The sequence below is a fragment of the Chelonoidis abingdonii genome, chromosome 5, assembly GCF_003597395.2.
Source record: "Chelonoidis abingdonii isolate Lonesome George chromosome 5, CheloAbing_2.0, whole genome shotgun sequence".
In the NCBI taxonomy this organism is placed as follows: Eukaryota; Metazoa; Chordata; order Testudines; family Testudinidae; genus Chelonoidis; species Chelonoidis abingdonii.
The window spans coordinates 145,218,367-145,236,511 of record NC_133773.1 but is presented as its reverse complement, the minus strand read 5'-3'; positions in this window follow the sequence as shown (position 1 = coordinate 145,236,511).

The window sequence follows — 18,145 nt, the reverse complement described above, 5'->3', positions numbered from 1 at the left end:
AAGCCATAACACGCATAGAGCCTAGGCTTGGTTAACTGGAGGCTCTCGGGACTCGCAGGTTATTGCTGACCCAAAATCATTGCTGCAGTTTACAGTCAGGCCAGCTGTGACTTTCCTTTCATGAGACATCCAGGCTGTCAGTTTGCTCCCTAGTTGAAGGATTCAGTGTCTCTTTGTGCTCCAGGGCATAGCAGCCCCAGCCTCTCTTTATAAACAGGGTACCGCCCCACCTCCCCTTGTACCAAAGGCCTGAGCTAAAGCAGGCTGCTGTCTCTATGCCCCAGGTACTCCCCCACCCCAGCAGGATTTTGACAGTGGCGCTGACAGCTACCTGACTGTGCAGCATCCACTAAGTTAAGATTGAACGAAAGGCATGATTTCCGCAGTGCGTTACACCAGGCTCAAAGCCTTGTGAGCAAGTAGTGAATGATACCCATCTCTCCGCGTGTGGCGGACGATTAAGGCATGGGAGACGTGGAATGAAGCTGGCACAGGGATTGGCGTCAAGTGCACCGAACGGAGACCCGTATGTTCTAGGCTTCTCCTGTCTCCCCTGCTCAAGGTTAATGCTGACGTGTCCCTGAACGTCAGGACTGCACTTTTATTAAACACGTACTAAGCTAGAACTGCATAGGCTGGGCAGCACAGAGATCTGAGCCTGTGCTCACACCAGGAGAAGGCAAACGACGCAGCAGTTTCCTTTGTGCCTGAGCAAATGACCTTCTCCAGAGGGAGAAACTCCTGTCTGGGACCTAACTCGGATCTGGTGTGTTCTGCGCATGCAAGCGCCCATGCCTGTGGGTGGGAGGCGCCTTTGTCCACTGGGACGGGCTAACTCTAGTCCTTATGCAGTAATAAACTGCCTTCATGGAATGGGAATGTGCTCCTTGCACGCGATCGCGTCATGACCCAGCTCTGGTCTACACTGACGCATTTTTATAGTCGAATTTAGACGGCTTTCATAGATCGACTTAACCCTGCGCCTGTCCACACGAACAAAGCCTGTATTTGTCAACTCTAAAGGCTTCTTTAAAATTGGTTTCGTATCTTCCCCAATGAGGGGATGACGCGAAATCGACCCTGCGGGTTGAATTATTCGGGTAGACGTGCACACAATGATGAGTATGCCCTCACGGGAGTAGTATCCCAGCAGTGCTCCATCTGTGACCGCTGTGGGACAGCACTCTCAACTGAGAGCACTTTTGGCACAGTCATCGCGGCTAAAAGCTGCAAAAATAGACTAATGGCGTGCAAAAGCTGAAAAGACTATCATTTCCTGTTGATCAGTGTAGCGAGTCTGATCTGCCACAGAGGATGCCATTGCAGTCCCAGAAATCGCAAAGCTCCAGCATGGATGTACTGGATACAGTACTGAGCTATGGGGAGATTAAAATCCAGCTATCCAAACATCCATTTCATGGATCATAGACACTAGACATGAAGAGACCTCGAGAGTTCATCGAGCCAGTCTCACTTCATAGCAGGACCAAATACTGTCTAGACCTATACCTGGAAGACATTTATCTAATCTACACTTAATATTTCCAGAGCTTGGAGATGCCACAGCGTCCCGCATGTGCAGTTTATCCAATATTTTAAACCACGCCGCGGTTAGGAACTTTTCCAAGGTCCAACCAAACCCCTTGCCGCAGTTGTAAGGCGTGACTTCTTGTGTCTATCCATAGAGATAGGTGAACAAAGTTTTCTCCCTCCTTCTTAAAGATCACTCTTTTAATACCTGAAAAGCTGCTATCAAGCCCTCTCATCGTTCTTTTCCAAACGAAACAACTGAATACTTTCAGCCCTATCCTTCATATAGTCATTTGTCTAAGACCGTAATATTCTTGTGCCTTGCTCTGGACCCCTCCAATTTCTCCACAGTTCTGAAAGCGTTGCCCAAACGGACACAATACTCCAGTTAGGCCAACCAGCGCGCAGAGTAGGCGGAAGAATGAAATCTTGTGTTCTTTCACAACAACCTTTAATGCAGCCCAGATATCAGTTGCTTTTTTTTTTTGACAGTATCACACTGTTGACTCATATCACTTCTGGTCCATTATGACCTAGACCCTTTGTGCCATACGTCCTCCAGAACAGTCCTTCCATCTGGTATGTGGGAAACTGATTTGTTCCCCTAATGGGATAGCACTTTGCATGTCTTTATTAAACATCCGTTGTACTCAGAAGCATTCTCAATGTGTCCAGATCATTTGAATATATGACCCTTCTCTCAACTAGTTGAAAATTCACTCCCAGTTGTACACCGCAAACTAATAAGCAACTTATCTATGCCAAGCACAAGTCGTTGATGAGATATGAAACGAGCCGTCCAAAACAGACCCATTGGGAACCCCACTTGTTTACCTTATCCAGCAGGATTGGAGCCATTAATAACTACTCTCGAGTATGGTTATCCCAGCCAGTTGCAACCTCACCTTATAGTACCCCAAAGCACAATGCTTGGAATATATTTGAGAAAAACTCGCAAGGGCATGAAGCTAGAGGTTAGAACAGGACCCACAGCAGTGCAGTGTTAAGCCTACCAGAGGCAAACAAGGCCTGATCCGAGTCAGAGCCCAAGCATGCTCACCTTGATTGTAACTGCACGCCAATCCAGGGGTACCCCTTCAAATCACCCCAGGCCCTGCTTCCCCCTGCCACCCTTCCAGGCTACCTTGGCAGTATCCCCCCCATTGTGTGATGAATTAATAAGAATGCATTTGAATTTAAAGCAACAATTCACTTTACTGCCTCTGCAAGTGGAGATTCAAAGAAGTAAGGGGAGGGTGGTTTACAGAGAAGTAGAGTGAGACTAAGGGGGCAGGTTTTCATCAAGGAAAACAAACAGACTTTCACACCGTCAGCTGGCCAGTTTCATGAAACTGGTTTCAAGATTCTCTGCATGCACAGCGCACCTTGCTGTCTCTCTAACCACCCTGTTGTCTAGTTTTCCATCAATTACTTATTACAATTATGGATCCACAAGCATGCAGTATACATGATGGAATCATGTTATGCTGATTTATCAAGTCAGTAAACTGCACAGCGAGCTTTTAACGTCAAAAGCACGTTCTACCACCATTATCACTTGTAAGCCTTAACTGACTGCTCCTTACTACTGTCAGGTTTCATGAGCATGGCGAGCAGGAGTAGCTGGGTAGGTGCAAATGCGCGGTGCTGCCGACTGGGAGAGCAGCCTAGCAGACCTCCAGCTGCATGATATTCCAGCAGAAATTGTCAATAAACAGAAGCTAAGATTATGTTTCTTATTACCTGTACAGGGTTAACAGAAGGGAACCCACACCTATGACCACGAGACCAATCAGGAAACCGGATTCTTCAGAAGCTCGGAGCGAATTTTGGGGGGGTGTGTGTTTTTTGTCTGTCTCTCTGTCTTTGCTCTTGGCTACTGAGAGTGAACTTTCCTCTTCAAGCTTCTGTAATCTTCTGTTTTCCAAGCTGTACAGTACAAAGTGGAGAGAGACAGTAGCTTCTATTGTTGTTTTTTTGTATTTACATGCGTTGTAGTTTTGGAATGGTTTTAAATTGGATATCTTTTTGAATAAGGCTTTTATTCATTTTCTTTTAAAGCAATTGACCCTGTTATCCTTGTCAACCTTGATACAGAGAACATTTTTATGTCTTTTTCATTTCTTTTTTATAATAAAGCTTTCTTTTTAAAACTGTTTGAGATTATTTTCTCTGGTTAAGGCTAAGGAATTGAAGGAGGGGAATCTCTTTGTGTTGATCTGACTAGGTTTAAATCTGATAGCCTCTGAGTGAGGGAGAGAGACACTTAATCTCTCTGGTTCAAGGATTTGAAAACAGGTATCCTCTTACGGCCAGTCCAGGAGAGACCGGAGGAAAAAAAGAGGAGACAAGGGGAGGGGGTTATTTCCCTTTGTTGTAGACTCAGGGCATCTGAATCTTGGGGTCCCCCAGGGAAGGTTTGGGGAGACCAGAGTGAGACAAGCACTGTACTTCCTGTCTGGTGGCAGCGCTATCAGATCTAGGCTGGTAATTAAGCTTAGAGGATTTATGCTAGGCACCCACATTTTGGATGCTAAGGTTCGGAACTGGGATTTATGCTTATGATAGGACTGAATCTCCATTAGATGAAACTTAAAGAAGAAAATGACCTGGAGTAATTCCCATTTTTATCCAGGCGCCTCTAACCGATCTCACTGTCTGCCATCTGCAAGACAAGGCAGGGGGATTCTGTTGTGTAGCACTGCAGTACCGCATCTGCCAGCAGCACCCAGGAGACGTATGGTGACAGTGAGGTGAGCGGGCTCTGTGCTTGCCATGGTCTGTCGTCTGCACGGGTAACCCAGGAAAAAAGTTGAGAAATGATTTTTTGCCGTTGTTTTGAGGGAAGGAAGGGGGCCTGTTGACATGTACCCAGTACCACCCACAGCAATGGTTTTGCCCCATCAGGCATTGGGAGCTTAACCCAGAATTCCAATGGGCCGCGGAGACTGCAGGATCTGTGGGATAGCTACCACAGTGCAACACTCCTAAAGTCCATGCTAGCCTCAATATTGTGGACGCATTCTACCAACTTAATGCGCTTAGTGAGGACACACACAATTGACTATACCAAATCGATTTCTAAAAAATCGACTTGTATTAAATGACCTAATTTCATGCTGTAGACATACCCTCAGATGAAAGGCTGCTTCTTATCTCCAGCTCTCTGGGGCAGGGAGTGCGGCTGTTTCTGAATATCATGCGGCTAGAGAATTCCAGTGCATGTCCTGGACGGGCTCAAACTGAAAGCACAGACAGATTTAACCTGCCTGATGCTTTTTCTAGACTGTCCTTTCCCAGCCCTGCTGGAATCCTCCTAAATCCTAGCTGGAGGCAATGTGTAGTTGTAAGCCATGCCAACTGACTGCTCCTAGGAGAAGGCAGTATGTGCTTGGCTGCCAGCTCCACAGCAGCACGGCCGTGTCTTGCTGGGCAGTCGTTAATCTCTGACATGTTGCTCATGCCAGTCACGTACCCGCAGCTGTGCTCTCTGGGCTGGGGTTCCCTCCTGCTGTCGCTCTCTGATGAGACGGTTAGACTGGTGCTTCACGAAGGTGGATGGAGCAAATACAGAGCAGGCATCTAAATATGGGGTCTGGTTCGCTAATGTTGCACCAGTGTTGGGTTTGTCTTGGATAATGATAGAGTTGAGAGGCAAACTAGATAGCTAATGACTTTGAGAAAGGCGACCTTTGCAGGGAAATAGACAAATGAGATTCATCTCAGGTTTTTGGTGCTTTGATGCATGTTCTGGGTCATAAGAGTTCTTGCAGGCCAAGTTTTGCTGCTTGGGTATCTGTACATTAGATGTTCAGGTGTCAGCTACTTTTTGTTGGGAAGCCAGTTTGGAATACTGGAGAACTTCGGAGGCTTAAGACAAAAGCGTCACAAAAAGGAAGCAAAATTGGACTGATCATATGGGAAAGTGATGTTAATTCGGAGGGTTTAAAATTATTTTTGGCATCTGCTGAACTCAAATGCCCAATAAGCAGTTGGGAGAAAAGATCTTGCTGTTAAAGATTCAGAAACTGCAAGGAAAGGCTAAGAGCTGCTTTCAGTTCATATCCAAGATCTCCACTTATGCCCTCTTACAAGGGGAGACAAAACTTGACATTCCTGCTATATCTGTTATGTGAAAAGCAAGAAAAGAACCTACTTTATGTGCCATGAGGCAGCAAACAGGGCACGACCCTGTGCAGGTCCCCTTTAAGAGAGCAATGAAGCTACAAGAGCAGAGGAGCTGCCGTGCTCTCATTACCGGAGACCAGTGCAGGCTGGCTGTCATCTGAACACTGCCTACCACAAATCCCTTAGCTGACTAAGTGGCAGCACCCCGCCAGTGGGATAAAAGACGGAACCATCTGACTGTCCAGAGATGCTGTTAGTGGCTGATCAGTGACCACGAGGGCCGTTGCTGTGACTTAGAAAGGTCTGAGAGTTGATTAATCCGCTCATAGTTATTATAAAGCTGTACTCTGGTGGTCCTTCATTGCATGTACCTTTTCAGAAGGTTTTGTGGTTAAGGCACCGGGTCAAGTCTCGGGATTTGGGGTCAATTCCCACACCTCTGCCACACACTCCCTGTGTGACCTTGGGTATATCACTTAATCGCTGTGGGCCTCGATTCTCTGTCTGTAAAATGGGACTAATAATCTCTTCTTTGCCTCTTCAAATTGCAAGCTGTTCAGGGCAGGCGCTGTTGCTGTGCGTGTGCACAGCATCTGGTGGGTTGGGGCCCAGAGCTCAGGTGAGGCCTCTGGGTGCCACTTGGCTACTACTAATAAATAACCCCGGAGGGCTGAGCTGTTATTCCAGCTGCTGCTCTGGGGTCCTCGGCACCCTTTTGTGGCTGCCTTTCCTACCGCACCCCCCAACATAACTGATTTTTTCCCCATCCTTTAGTATTTGGTGGGGTGAAAGGGTTAACGCAGCGTCTCAGCTGCCCATCTTTGGATGGAGAGCATGTCCGATCATAATTAACGACCAGCGAATACAGTTACTCCATCAAATTATTTACTGCACCTGGTCCATTAGGAGTAAGCTATTAAAGAGCAAAGCAGATGCACTTAGGAGTTCGGCTAATGTTCCCTCGCCCTATATCATTTCATCCCAGCTTGCGTTCCCTCGTGTGCCTTGCTGAATGCGTGTGGCCAGCTGTGAGTGCCTTTAGACTGTCACTGTACATTGTATTATGCGTCCTGTTCTATCTTCCACCCAGAGGCTGGAGCTCAGCCTGTTTCAAAATAATTCTGCCTGCAAGCCTTGGGTGGAAGTAGTCACTCTGCAGTGAGTGTGGTGTCTGCGCTTGAGTTGCGATAAGTGACCCTGATGGGGTGTGCAGTCAGGCGATGGAGGCTCTCACAGCTTGCAAGGTGGAGCGAAAGGGAAGGCAATCTGCCTTGCTCTCCGGAAACTGGCAGTACTGGGGTAGAGCCCTCCTGAAAGACATGAGAAGAAGGAGGAGATAAGAGACAAGTGCTTCTAGGCTGTCTGACTTTAAGGAGGTGGGATGGGGCAGGATTTTCTCCATCCTGCCTGCATGTTTAGGAAGCTCGAGGCCAGAGGCCTTGTCCTAGGACAGAGACACTTATCAGGGAGTGATTAAATCCAGAGGCGTTGTGATCTGAGGAACCGAGTAGGTCTGGGGGTCGGGAGTCCTGGGTTCTGCTCCCAGCTCTGCCACTGTCTGGCCGTGTGGCTTTTGGCAACCACTTCCCCTTTCTGTGCCTTGTTTTCTCTGTAATGCAGGGATTTAAGACTCTCTTCACTAAGCATGCTGAGGTGCTAGAAGTATGTGCCTGCTGCAGATATGGCTTGTGATGTTCCTTGAACGCTGTGTTCTTAGTCAAGAAGCCGTCCTCCCCCATTTCCCGAGTCTGTCCCTCTCCGTCTGCCTTGCTATCTCATCAGTCCCTTAGTGCATCCTGTGCCAGCTGTATCGCTACATGCCATTCCCTTGGCTACTTCCCACTCCGCCTTTCTCCGCTCTTTATCTTTTTTCCTCCTCTGTCCCCCTCCCTCCTCTAGTTGATATTGTATACTCGCCATGGCCCCGATCTTGCAGCAGGATTTGCCTGGGCAGACTTCCCTACCTGCATGACACTCTGTTGACTTCATCGGGGCTCTGTGTGGGGGCAAGATTGCCTGGGTCCGGTTGCAGACTCTGGGCCCGTGTACCCTCTGTGGAGTGGGTGAGCTGGTTCAGCGAGGAAGGTGCAGTCAGCCCTGTAGTGAGTGGTGGTTCCTCCTCCGGGGGCAGTCTTGAGGCCAAGAATCCCTGGGGTAGAAAGAAAGCCAACCCGGTCTGGGTGAGAGAACAGGCCTGGCCCGTCTGGCTGCAGAGACCATCTTCCTTCCCGAAGGGGGGTGAGTGCATCTCTGGGTGTACACGCACACCCCCTGAACCGCAGCCATCTCTTCCTCTTGGTGCCTGGCTGTGTTCCTTCCCCAGCCCGCAAGCTTGTGTAAAGTCTGCTAACTCCCTGGCTGCTGGAGTGGTGTGGCCTGTGCAAGCCGTGTCTCTGAGCTACCCAGGCGACACCTGGAGGTTATTATTTCTGTTATGGTGCCGTTTAGGAGCCTTGCTCGTGGAGCAGGGCCCCATTGTGTCAGGTGCTGTACTTGCCCACAGAGGAGAAGACAGTCCAAGCCCTGGAGAGCTCACAACTGAAGTGTGTGATCGGCAGATGAGCCGGGCAAACCGGGGCTGGGGGGTTGGGAGAACGAGAGCAGAGTAATAGTTCAGCAGTTCGGCTCACCTCTTCCTTAACCAGCGGCTATTGTGGGTCACTGGGTGGTACCAGGTTCGGTCACCTCGGCTTTGACTGGAGTTTGATGTTCTTGAGGTCAAAGGTTCTGCTGTCTCAGCTGGCCTGTTCTATGTCCGAAGCCTGTGTCCCTCTGATGGGCCTATGTGGGACCCCGGCATGGTCAGGTGCTGTCCTGCCCTTCAGCCCCCTCAGTGCCTTGTCTTTGTGCCCTCAGCACTCCTTTCTGTCCCTCTGACTTCCTCCCATAATCCAGGCTCCCCTCCTTCCCTCCCTGGCCTAAACCTGTAAGCCCTCAGTACATCCTCTCCCTCCTGGTCTCCCCACAGGATGCAGGGGTGCGGGGGGCATGGTTACTCTTGATGCTGTCTGGTCTAAAGGTGTCCCGGGCTACAGAGCACCCAAGGAGGGGCTGCTGCTCATGCACTGTATCCTGCTGTCTTAATCTTGCCTCTGACCTGATTGACTGACTCTCTTCTGCACCTGGGGCAGCTCTGGATCCCACGTGCCTCTTCTGAAAGCAGGCTTGGGTGCCTATCCCAGAGACTGAAGGGAGGCTGGCCCAGCGGTTAGGGCATCAGCCTAAGGCTTAGGAGATCCAGCTTCAACTCCTGGCTCTGCCACTGACTGCCTGTGTGACCTTGGGCCAGTCACTTAGCCTCTTGGTGCCTCAGTTCCCATCTGTGCAATGGAGATAAGAGCACTGGCCCGCCTCCCAGGGGTGTTGGGCAGATAAATGCATTAATGAAGTGCTATGGTGATGGGGGTCAGATAAGTAGCCAGATCACACCCCTAGCCTACACTCTTGGAGCATGTCAGCCACTGGGCACTCAGACCACGTGGGCATGAGAAAATCCCAGCTCACTTGGGCGTTCGGTGGCTATTTGCCCCCCCCACCCAACCATTAAGGCTGTTTGTAAACCTCCCTGGGTATGTCTGGCCTGCAGCTGGCAGTGACTCCCCCTCTTCCCTCAAGCAGACATGGTCATGCTGCCAGGGCTTGTGCCAGCATGATAACATAGCAGCGTGCCCGTTGGATTGGGCAGCAGCTCAGGCTGATAAGCCCACCCATCCCCTGGGTCTTAACTGGGCTGGTTGGCCTGAGTTCCTGCTGGATCCGCGTTTGATGGATGTCATGTTGAAAGGAGTGGCTTTTTTTTCAATTCCACCACGTATCTGTGGTTTTTTTTTGTTTTTTTTAATTAAATAAACCCTAGCACATATGCATCAGATAAGGTCCTGCTGCTGGTAGGAACAGACAGATTCCAAACCAGATACAGGAGACAATAGTATCAGCTGCAGATTTTGTATACATGAACAATGCAAGTGTCAGGATTCTGTGGCTAAACGTGCCTAGCATTAGAGTCTGAAGTGGCGTGGAGCTGGCTTATCAAAGGATGATAAAGGGCCTAGGATTCAGGTGCCTGGCTGTACCAGTGCAAACCTGTAGTGTAGACGCAGTTGGCACCAGTGCTGATAAAGCTGCCCTGGGGTAAATCATGTATGTGCGAGGGCTTTGCCTGCGTGCAGTGACAGGGCAGCAGTGACTGTAATATTAGCTCCGTGGAGGCCCCTGTATGGAAAGAGTCCGGAAGGGTCAGTTCAAGTCCCTGGGCACAAAGTGTTCATATGTGACTGCTTCCATCAGCAGGGATTGAAACCAGGGGTCGCCGGAGCTGAAAGCCAGGCAGTGTGGCTGGGACTGTGAGGAACTGGTGTGGATCAGCCACAGGAGGAGATGTGTAACGAGTCTGGCCTGGTGGGTCAGACCTGCTGCTTAAAGTGCTCTCTGCCCTCCTGAAATTGTGATCTTTCTGGGGGCAGGGACCGTGTGTTCTGGGTTTGTACACACCTAGCACGACAAAACCCTGGGCTGTGACTGGGGCTCTGGGGGCCACCCCAGCACAGAGAATGGTTGCCAGTCTCAGCTGAGAAGCCAGGGACTGAATAGGCTGCAGAGATTGAGGCAGAAGCTCCCCTCAAAGCAGGTCTGAGTAGGGTGAGGGGAGTGTGGGGGAAACATGCCCAGCTGTTGCCCTTGCTGGGTCCATCTGGTCAATAAACCCGAAGTGGCTTCAGGGCAGTTAATCTCGCAGGGCATTCACACAGCTTGGAAGTGCCCACGCCCCAGGTGTGGAGTGGTCTGTTCAGCATGGAGCTAAATCAGGGTGGTTTAAATCAGCCATTTTAAACATCATTTGAATCTCCAAGTGGAAAGTTTCAATTTAAATCTGAGATTTAAATCAGCTTTTCCATTTGTACTTCAGTTATTTTGTAAAGAGAGGTGCATTCTTGTTGGTTGATATAACCACCAAAACATGTCGATTTACAACTAAATAGAGCCTTTATGCTAGATTTGGTACATCTTTTTGTTATTTTGGAGAGTATGCTGTAACTTTATACAGTTGAGCGATTATATAGCTTAATATTTTCCAATTCTTATTGTACCTGTTTAGTGTGTTAGAAAATGGTGAATGACATATTGCTTGTTTGTTGGATAATTAACTTTTTGCTGATGCTTTGTATCAAGCTCCATTAGGATGTGAACTGGAATTTAATTTAAAACACTGAATGATATTTATTTTTATTAAAGAAAACAACCTGCCGTGTTTTGGATACATAAACTTCTCATCAAAACATGTTTCACATTTACAGCTACATGATTTCTTAAACAGAGGAATTAACTGTAGTTAGTGAATTAAACTGATTATTTCAGCTTAGCCAGGGAAAAATTTCAAATATGCCTAAATGAAAGCTTAAAAGTTCCCACTTGCCTGAGGCCTGGTCTACACTGCGAGGTGGGGGTGGGGAGGAATAATGTAGCTGAAGTCAAGTATCAGAGGGGTAGCCGTGTTAGTCTGGATCTGTAAAAGCAGCAGAGAATCCTGTGGCACCTTATAGACTAACAGACGTTTTGGAGCGTTTTCACCCACGAAAGCTCACGCTCCAAAACGTCTGTTAGTCTATAAGGTGCCACAGGATTCTCTGCTGCTGTAGCTGAAGTCGACGTACTTAAATCGACTTACCGTGGTGTCTTCACTACAGTGATTTGACTGCTCCCGCTCCTCTGTCAACTCTGCTTGCGCCTCTCACCAAGCTGGAGTACAGGAGTCGATGGGAGAGCGCTTGGGGATCTATTTATCATGTCTAGACTAGATGCAATAAATTGATCCCCGCTAGATTAATCGCTGCCCGCCGATCTGGCCGGTAGTGAAGACATACCCTGAGTCTCTTGAAAATGAGACAGTAGTCTCCTGAGTTACTCAGGCTTTTAAAACTAGGAGATCTTATCCACTCCTCCAAGTTTGTATTCATAGACTGGAAGACAGACAAGTTTTCCTCCTTTTTCAACTCCAAAGTTGAGAAATCGACTAGAACGAATTAGTCCAAATGAAGAAAATACTCTTTCTCTGCCTGCAGAAAAGCCTACTGCTGTCAAAAGCTGGTTTAGCTCTTCAACATATCTGGTTCCAGGTGCTTAGCTAATGACTTCCACCTGTTCAGTGCTGTGACTTTCTTTAAAAACATCATCAGCAAACATGTATTGCTTGAGTAGTTCACCTCAGCTCTGCTGTTGCTTCAGCATTTATCCTGGGACTTTGGTTTGAGAATATTGGCGAGAAAATGAGGTGGAGTAAGTGCTTGAGCCATCTGCTTCTTTGCTGCCTGCAATCTAATTCTGATGATGGGTATTTCTTTCTTCAGGGTCTCTTGAGGTTCTTTCCAGATGCCAGCAACATCAGCAGTACAGCAGCAATCTTTGTGCAGTTTGTCCAAAGCTATGGAAGTAGGTTTCAGTATACTGGGCAGATCTTCTACGTTTCTCTTTAGTCCATTGTTGACAACTTTGGCTGTGATAGTTCCATCTATATTGTCACAATTTTGCTTCACAAATTGTCATCAGAATAGAGCAGTTCTTAATAAATAGCTCAAAAGCAGTCAACGGCTGAAGTCCATTGTATCTCTTGAGGGAGATTTAGTTCACATCTTCCTGCTCTTTTCAGTGAAGCTGAAGCAAAGTGGTTGTCGTGCAAGTATTTTGCAATTTCAGCAACACTTTCCCATATTCCTGGAGGTGCACTCAGGTATTTGGCTAAAAGATGTCCAATGAGCACTGCACTCATATGTTATAAGTTTTACGTTCCCTTCATTACCTTCTTCTAGGTTTCCTCTCATCTTTGCTACATCTGTAGCATCACATGTGACAAAGCGACATATTTGAATTTCTGTTCAGCGTTACAGCTTTTATTGCTAATTTTACATATTTTGCTATATGGGCATTGTGACGATGCGGTTCTGGCAGGACCCAACTGAGAGTGCCAATTCAGGACCAATTGCTCAAACAGGGCAGTCACAGCCCAAGGCTGGAGTTTTTCCACCTCTAAGGCAAACCAAACCAGCCAGACAAAAAGGACTTCGGTCTCACCCCACTGGCTAACCACAAGTTCCACATACAACTCCTTAGACCCTCCGTTCCAGTTCACCACCAGTTACACGTCCTGGGTGATGGTTGTTAAAACCAAACCCCAGTAAAAGAAAAGGTTTTCTCGTCCCCAAGGACAGCCAGCAGGTCATATGTTTATTAAGAGATATTTAAATAAGGGATGTCACAGAGTTGGCATGTCGTCTTAGTATCGGCAGGCAACACATACACATTAGATCTTTACCACCAATCACCTGTTGCCAATCTTTAGATCTAATCTAAGGTTTATTCATAAAAGGAGAAATAGAGATGAGAGCTGGCATTGGTTAATGGAATCTTATACAGTAATGGCAAGTTCTTAGTCAGGTTGTAGACGTGTGGAGTAAACTGCACGGTTCAAATCAAGGTCTCTGAGACCTCTCCAGCTGGGATGGTTCAGTCCTTGTGTTAGTTCAGTTTGTAGCAAAGTCCACTCAGAGGGTTAAGAGAGAGTGAAGACAATTATGGGAAGGTGAGGCATCAGTTATAGGCTCTTCAGGTGTAGAAAATTCTATTTCTATGCGGGGAAATTCAGCCAACATGGAGTTCGAAAGTTCAAAAGTCGCATGGGCCGTCCTGCCACCCTGTGAATCACAAGGGTATCTTGCCTCTTTCAATGTGCCACGCGCCAGTTTGTGTTGTATGATAGCCTGATGGTCCTTAATGGCGCCAAAACAGGTACAGCAGGTACCACCACTTGCTCGGAGAATGTCCACCGCCGAATTACATCCTGCCAATTCAATCAGTCTTCAGCCTCACAGCCCAATATTATAACTTCAACTACAGAAATGAGTACAGACATCAGACAGATGAATTCCTACCCCAACCATAACGCTTAGAACCTTATATGACCCTTTAATAGGATTTGGTCCATACCGGACCTGGGTTGCAACCATGTTTATATGAGGTTCCAGTTATATCATAAGTGACGCATTTCCTGATGGTCAAGTGTTTCTTAAGAGACCAAATGATCTACCAGGTCCTGCATCCATTTGACTGTTGTTAAGGGGTCGTGATCTAGCTGAAATGATGTGCAGAGAAAGGAGTTGCGGGGGTGGCACCTATGAGATAACACCGTTTATATTGAGGCATAAGCTTTTTGAGCTACAGCCATTCATCGGATTGATAGAATGGGACATATATAGGCTGATTGTTTCTCGAGTGTGTGTATTACCGCATACAGGAGCATTGTGAAAGTTAGTAGGAGTTGCATACAACTCTGAGGGGCTAATTAAGAAAAAACTTTGTTATAGTGAGGATCAGATGCCCAATTAAGACAGTTGACACAGAAGGGTTTGGAACTTAATGAGATGAGATTCAATGTTTGTTGTTGGCTGCAGCTTCCAGTCGTCCTGATTCAAATAGCCCCCCTAATTTGAGTATCTAGTTTGATTTTAATTCAAGTCAGCCCTTGTCATTGAGTTTGTGGTTTTTTTGAAGTTTCTGTTGCTAGATTGCACCTAAGGTTTTTACTGATTGGTTAAGAAGGTTGAAGATGTTCTCACGATGGGTTTTTTGAAATGTTATGATCTGAGGTCAGGATTTGTGTCCTTTATTCTTTGTGTGGAGACTGTCCGTGTGGCCAACGCATGGCCGGGGCATGGGGGCATTGGCTGTGCCAATTGGTAGATGTGAGGTGAAGGCCCTGATGGTTGTGCTGTTTGTAAGTCTATGATGTGTTCACTTGAATAGATTGTGGAAGAGTTGGGCATGCGGCTTTGGTTGCAAAATTTTCCGGCGCTTAGTTTTTTTGTTTTTTGTTGGTGTTAGTGGTTGGGGGTAATTTTGCATTAGGTGGGGGTGTCTATTTCGGTAGGACGGCCTATCTTCCAAGATCTATGAGGTGAGGGATCATTTTCAGGATAGGTTTTGTATAGCTGTGGATGCGTAGTAGGAGGGGTTCTAGTTGATCATTGGGGCGCTTGAGAACAAGTGTGACGGCCCTCGTGATCATATTCTTCTTCTGTTATTTTCTGTGGCCTTCCTGTCCCCTGTGTACTTGATGCGCTGGAGAGGTTTTAGTTGGGGGCTGAAAGTGACGGCTAGTGATGTTCTGTTATTTTCTTTGTTGGGCCTGTCCTGTAGTAGGTGACTTCTGGGTACTCTTCTGGCTCTGTCAATCTGTTTTTTCACTTCAGCAGGTGGGTATTGGAGTTGTAAGAGTGCTTCACAGAGATCTTGTAGGTGTTTGTCTGAGGGATTGGAGCAAATGCGGTTGTATCTTAGAGCTTGGCTGTAGACAATGGATTGTGTGGCATGTCCTGGATGGAAGCTGGAGGCATGTTAGGTAAATATAGCGGTCAGGTTTCCAGTATAGGGTGGTATTTATGTGACTATCGCTTATTAGCACAGTAGTGTCCAAGAAATAGAGTGCTTGTGTGGATTGGTCTAGGCTGAGGTTGATGGTGGGATGGAAATTGTTGAAATCATGGTGGAATTCCTCAAGGGCTTCTATTGCATGGGTCCAGATGATGAAGATGTCATCAATGTAGCTCAAGTAGAGGAGGGGCGTTAGGGGACGGGAGCTAAGGAAGTGTTGTTCTAAGTCAGCCATAAAAATGTTGGCATACTGTGGGGCCATGCGGGTACCCATAGCAGTGACGCTGACTTGAAGGTATCTATTGTCCCCAAATGTGAAATAGTTGTGGGTGACGACAAAGTCACAAAATTCAGCCAGAATTCAACTATGTATACAGACGACAGATTTCCAAAGGGGTCTGCCCCCATTTGAAAATTTTTAGGAGCAAATGAAAAGAAGGTTGTAAACCACTGAGAGAGACAACTCCATCTGTCTCACAAGTGCATATTACTGGATTATTGTGTAAATTGCTCCACTCATTAAGACCCAGATTACCACATTTCCCATCAGTTTTTTTTGCACACTGTTCAATTTCATACGCTGCATCCAGCAATGTCTGCTCTGTGAGGTAGAGTGTAGCATGGTCCTAATGATTGAACCAGGTAGATGAAACGTTTGTTCTGACAAGATGAAAGGGAGACTCTGTGGCATAAATAAATGGGGCAATGTTTTCATCTATGGAGTCTTGCTGAAATTTGCTGGTCCTGATTACAAACTCACCCATGGTTTTATGGGATGATGAAGAATGTCTTTGGATACCGGTATTTTCCTATCTGAGGTATGTTTAGTTGCGGCACTGCTGGTGTTGCCAGCAGATGACTCTGAAGCTGTAGATGTTGAAGATGATGGATGTTCATTATGTCTAAGCTGGACCCTGAAACAATGTTTTTTTTAAAAGTAATTTGCACTCGCTCAGTTTTGGGGAAAAAAAAGAGATTGCAAATGGATGAATCCTCCTACTTTCGCTGCTTGTGCCACTAGATGATATCATTTATTCTAAATCCAGTTTTATAGAGAAAATAATTAATCATAAGGAGTATCTAAAACTTTGTGAACCTTTAGCTCTAGCAACATATCAAAGAGCTTGGCGGCAGGGTGGAAAGATTTTTTTAAAATGTTAGAATTCATAAATGCCCAATAAAACTTTACTTTTAAACAGGAAATCTTCACCTAGGAGGCTTGTTTATACTGAGCAATAAAAAAAAAAAAAAGGCATTTCAGAAGTCCAGAAGTAACAGTAAACTGGTATTTAATAACATATCGGTTCTAGTATGAACACATTTTGAAATTCATAAGTAATTTGTCATAAATCTGTGTTTTGGTCAATCTAGGTTATCATTTACTAGCAGAGGCAGTCTGTAAGAACAGTGCAAAATTAAGTTTACTAACCAGTTGATCCAGCTTGTTCGACAAGTCCATATGTTCATCTTCAGTTACTGCCTTCTGAGGACCTTTTTTTGTAATGATGTTTCATTCTGATAACCAGCCCTTGCATCTCTTTGTTGTGCTGTTTAGACTTGGCACCTGTTCCTTTTTTACCCAGAGGTACAGGTATTTCTTGAAAATATTCCCGAATAGGGTCTTTTTACAACTTGCAGCCATGGCAGTCTTTTTCCTCTCCAGTTCCCAGCTGTTGAAATCATCCCTGGTGGCTGCGCTCTGCAGAATGTTGTCACCTATTCATGCAGTGTCTTGCTTTGATACTAGCGGTGCACATTCTGCTCCTTCCCCCTTGTCGCACAAGTCTTTCGCCCCACCCCCAGAAAATAGAACTACTAACAACAATCTAGGACGTCTGCTCGTGTAACCCACACATCTCTTGCACTGCATTGTGTTTGTTGAAAGAAAGCAAGGGAGGCAGTTGTGTTTCTGTGTGTTTGTATCTATTTGTGTACACGTGCAAGGAGACAGAGCAAGGGCATTGATCAGAGGGCCTAGAACCATCCAGAAGCAAGGGCTGGGAGTTATTGGGTGAATGAGTGTTTTTCAAGAGTAAGTTTCTGTGGTGGGTGAAGTCAAGGCACAAAACGAGATTAAATTAGCTGGAGGCATAAAAGGTAACAAGAAAACATTCTACAGATACATTAGAAGCAAGAGGAAGACCAAGTACAGGGTAGGCCTGTTACTCAATGAGGGAGGAAAAATAATAACAGAAAATGTGGAAATGGCAGAAGGGCTAAATGACCTTTTTGTTTGTTTTTTTCACTAAAAAGTTTAGAAGCAATTGGACATCTAACTTAACGAATGCCAGTGAAAATGAAGTAGGATCAGAGGCTAAAATAGGGAAAGAACAATTTAAGAATTTCGCAGGCAAATTAGATGTCTTCAAGTCACCAGAGCTGAATAAAATACTCCCTAGAATATACAAGGAGCTGACTGAGGAGATGCCTGAGCCATTAGTGATTATCTTTAAAAAGTTATGGAAGACAGGAGAGAGGACTGGAAAAGGATGGGGTCTAAATTAGCTGTTACCACTCAAGAAAGAGATCCTGAGGTCATTGTGGATAGTTCTCTGAAAACATCCCCTCAGTGTGCAGTGGCAGTCAAACAAGCAACAGAATGTTGGAAATCATTAAGACAGGGAGAGATAATAGGACAGAAAATGTTATATTGCCTCTGCATAAATCCATGATACGCCCACATCTTGAATACTGTAGGCAGATGGGGTCGCCCCATCTCAAAAAAGATACATTGGAATTGGGAAAGGTTCAGAAAAGGGCAACAAAAATGATTGGGGTATGGAACAGCTTCCATATGAGGAGACTTTTCAGCTTGGAAAGAGATGACTAAGGTGGGGGGGGGATATGATTGAGGTCTCTAGAATCCTGACTGGTGTGGAGAAAGTAAATAAGGAAGTGTTATTTACTCCTCTTAACACAAGAACCTAGGGATCACCAAATGAAATTAACAGGCAACAGATTTAAAAGAAACAAAAGGAAGTATTTCTTCACACACTGCACAGTCAACCTGTGGAACTCCTTGCCAGAGGATTTTGTGAAGACCAAGACTACACCAGGGTTTAAAAAA